The sequence below is a fragment of the Chrysochloris asiatica genome, unplaced genomic scaffold (genome assembly GCF_000296735.1).
Source record: "Chrysochloris asiatica unplaced genomic scaffold, ChrAsi1.0 scaffold00246, whole genome shotgun sequence".
Taxonomy (NCBI): domain Eukaryota; kingdom Metazoa; phylum Chordata; class Mammalia; order Afrosoricida; family Chrysochloridae; genus Chrysochloris; species Chrysochloris asiatica.
This window is the reverse complement of record NW_006408764.1, coordinates 2332327-2336860: the sequence shown is the minus strand read 5'-3', so window position 1 is coordinate 2336860 and position 4534 is coordinate 2332327.

The following is a 4534-nucleotide window of genomic DNA, read 5'->3' as shown; positions in this document are numbered from 1 at the left end:
ATCTGTCTGGGCGGGGCTGATGAAAGGAGATGGGGACAGCACTCATGTGGTACAATAGTGAATAATTACTATCAGGACTGACTGTGAGGGTTGGGAATGTAAACGTAGACATTTTGTAGCAAAAGGAGGGGAGTGGTTGACCTTACAGTCCAGGAGCGGAGGTACCTGGGACCATCAAGGGAGAAGAGCAGAGTGCAGGACTCTAGACAGAGAAACAGTGATGCCAGAGATGGAGGCAAAAACGATGACCTGGAGAGATTGAGCAGCTGGGAACTCTAGACTCAGAGACGGAGAGGGGCTGTATGCTGCAGGATTCACAGCAGTAATGGGCTCAAGCGTGGCAACAATTGTGAGATTGACCCTGGACCAGGTGTTTCATTCTGTTGTGCACAGGGTCGCTATGAGTTGGTACTGGCTCGATGGTATCTAACAACAAAATAACATTTTGTCATGTGTCTTCAGAGATGAGGATGAATTGTTCAGACTCCCAGGTCCCTTCCTAATAGCTAGGAACAGTGGCATCCTAATGCCTTTTGGTTGAGAGCAAATAAGGGACAAGAAGAAACTTGGCAGAAGGCCTAAGATGTGTCTTTCCATAAACAGTCATATGGAATTAATTCAGTACAGGCCAAAGATCTAGATCCTTCTAGTTTTTACTGGATTTCTGTGAAAAATGATGTGGGGAAGCATCAAGACCTCATGATTGTGAGAGAAAATCACCATCAGCTGCAGTCCAAGATTGATTATTGATTACTATGAAACAGAGGTCAGACATGCCTCCTCACTCCAACTGGTTTATCAATTCTGACACTATGTGTGTCTCCCATTTGTTGTTGTTGTTAAGTGACTCAGAGTTGGTTCTGACTCATAGTGACCCTGAATAGCAGGCATAAATTTCTGCCAAAATTTATGGTATCATTCATGGGACATACAAGATTGTAAAAATTAACCTGTTGTCAAACAGGGGGAAATAATGTTAAGATGCTTGGCTGTCTTTTGAATCTTGGTTTCCCTGACATACCATTATAAAATAGACAATTGAGAGGGAGAGAAAGGAATAGCCAGAAATATCACTATAGAAAGCTTAGAAGTCCGTCTTCTGCCTATAACTGATTGGAATACCTAAAATGGGGCTACAACATGCCCAGTGAAGGAGACTTCCTGCTGAACTGCATCCAGAATCTTCTGAGGTGGGAAATTTCTACTTGAAAGGACGAGCAGACCACCCTGGAGCAGCTAGAAGAACAGAAGACACTTCTTGAAAGAAAGACCAACAGGAAAAACAAAAAACAATATAGGCAGTCTAACTACTACAAGAACAAACAAGTTGCTCACCCAGAGACATCAAGCCAAATGGTCAGGTCCCCTAAGGGCAAACCCCCTTCCAAGACTAAGACTCAATGGAAATACACGCTTTGATTGGTGACCATGTTCGTCACTGATAAGGAGAATTGAGGGAAAAACAGCAACGAAGCTGCGAGCTAAACCCTCCTGTACCTGGGTGGAGACCTTGTTGGCCAGCAGTGTGGCAAGACTTGGGGACTCCTGGGCCCAGAGTCAGTGACATAGCCACAGAGGACTAGAGTAGAGAGTGAAGCATCCAGCTGATAAGAAGAGAGGGCATACGCACAAGAACACCTACACTTGCAGATAAAATCCACTTGACCAGGCTTCAATGGCTGGATGATTAGAACTCAACTAGAAGAAGAAAGAAGAGGGAAAAAAGAGTAATCTGACACTGTTTGATGAACTTGACCTACACCTATAGATGCAGTAGCTCAAATGACGGAACAAATCCTTACAGCCAGTATAATTCCCACCCCCTCCATACACAAAACAGACAGGGATGGGCAACTTGGACATTGGTTACCCAAATTGGGGGGGGGGGGGTGCCTACAAAGGCCAGAAGTGAGTGGCTTACAAGCTTTCAAGAGGGAGCCTAGATCCAGAGGGTGCAGAGGGAAGTAGAATCTCCACTGAATAGTATCCAATCTGTCTGGGTGGGGCTGATGAAAGGAGATGTGGATAGGTCTCTTGTGATACAATAGTGAATAATTGTTATCAGGACTGATAGTGAGGGTTGGGAATTTAAAGGTAGATGTTTTGTAGCAAAAGGAGAGGAGTGATAAGACTTTGCAATCTAGAAGCGGAGATCCCTAGGACCATCAAGGTAGAAGAGCGGAGAGGGGGACCCTACCCAGAGAAGCAGTGATGCTAGAGATGGAGGCACAGACAATGATGTGGAGAGATGGAGCGGCTGGGGACTTTAGACCCAGAGAGGGAGAGCAGCTGTGTATTGAGGACCGGGAGACAGGCTTGTAGGATATATCCTTTGGTTGGTTGACGATGCATGGAGGGAATTGTAACCTTGGCAATGAAACTATATACGATAGGATGAATGTAAAGCTAATGTTCTCCCATGTAAACGATCACATAATTCACAATAAAACACTAAAAAAAAATTAGCCTGTTATGTACTGGTGAGTGGGAGAGGGGGAAAGGCAGCAGTGAAGGTATGGGCTGAGTTCAACCATGTTCCACAGACTCCTGTAGACCTGGAGATGGGTGAGAAAAGAGGATGGGCTGGTTGGTCCGAAGTACGTTGAGACCTGGGAATTCCTGAGTCCATGGACAAGGATATAGCCATGGAGTGCTAGAGCTGAGAGTGAAGCATCCAGCTGATATGAAGTGAGGGAGATGCACAAGAATGCCCAAAATAGTACCCATTCAACCCAGCCTCAACGACTAGAGGAAGATAAAAAAACAATTTTTAATAAAGGAAACAAGTTTAAATTGCTACAATTTGATGAATTTGACCTATACTTATGGATGTAGTAGCTCAAAATACCAACTGAGAGACAGAATCTTCACATCAAGTATCAGTCCTATCCCCTCTGTATACAGGGGTGATAGGGATGGGAAACTTAGACATTAGCTGCCTAAAATGGGGGAGGTAGGGTGCTATGAAGATATGAAGTGAATGGCTTACAAATTTTCAAGAGGGAGTTTAGTTTAAGAGAGTGCAGGAGAAGGTAGAATCCCCACTGAATAGTTGTAGTCTTGTCCAGATAGGTCTGATAAAAAGAGATGGGAATAAGATTTTTATAACTCAGTAGTAACTGTTATCATGACTAATTGTGATTGTCACAACTGTAAAGGTTAAAAGTTTTGTAACAAAAAGGGGAGAGTAGTTGAACTTATCGTTCAAGAACAGCAAACCTTAGGACCATCAAGGAAGAAGAGCACGAGAGGAATGTGGGAACCTATCCAGAGTAGCAGCGATACCAGAGATGGAGGCAGAGATAAGGACATGGACAGATAGAGCAGGTGAGGACTCTAAACTCATGGCAAGAGAAAGGCTGTGTACTGGCGGCCAGGAGGCAGGCTTGCAGAATGTGCCCTTTGGTAGTTCAAATGATTATATATTCCTGAGTGTTTTTGTTTACAATCCAAAAAACAACAACAAACGAGAGAACAGAAGCAAATACTGCTGAATGATGATGCACGGAGACTGTAATAATTGCAATGAAACAATGAGTGTAAAATCAATGTTCTCCAATGTAAACTACCACTCAATTCACAGTAAAAACTAAAAAAAAAAAAATTAGCCGGATATATTTGGTCAAATTTAATTAATTCACCCCCAGTGTTACCGCTGGAGCTGCAGTTGCTTTGGCAGGGCCAGAACAAATGATTTAGAAAGCCTTAAAATGGTCCAAGGGCCAGACAGTCTCCATCCCAGCTGTACAGGACTTCCAAGGACTGGCTTGTAAGTTCAAACCACAGAGCAAACAACTGACCTTTCAGTCTAGTGATTATCCTACAGCGCTACACCAGGACTCCCAATGCACTAATTCTCAACTGGATTTGATAATGCATTACAATGGCCACACAGAAATAACAGATAGTGTTCATGATTATAGTTTATTAGAGAAATAACAAGTTATAATTCAGGAGTAAAATCGACCAAGGCACACTGCAGCCATCTCATGCTAGTCTCCTGGTTCCAGCCATCTCATGCTCATTACTGCTGCTCCATCAGCTATTATTCTCTCCAGAGTTACAGCTCCTTTCTTTGTCTCCTAGGTCAAGGAGGTCCTCAGCACAGGGATCCTGAATCCAAAGGACCTATTCTGTACCTGTCTTTTCTTGGTGGTCTTTCTGCCTCTGGGATAGCTCATTTAAAGCCTAAGAGGATGGCAAAACTGACTAATCCCCTCATTAGGATTCCAGACCCCTATCTACATAGTCCCACCCCCACAAGGGTGGAATCCACCTTATTTACATAATTAGCAAGTTTTCCAATTCCTTGGGGAAATCACAAGTATCTCATTTGCATAATTCCACCCGGTCTTTTAGTGGGAGGAGTTATAAGGCTATGACTGGTGGTGGTGGTGGTTATATGCCATGGAGTCACAGTTCCAACTCATTGCGACCCTGTCCAGGATTTCCGAGGCTGTAAATCTTTACAGGAGCAGAAAGCCTCATCTTTCTCCTGCAGAACAGCTGGTAGTTTCGAACTCCTAACTTTGAG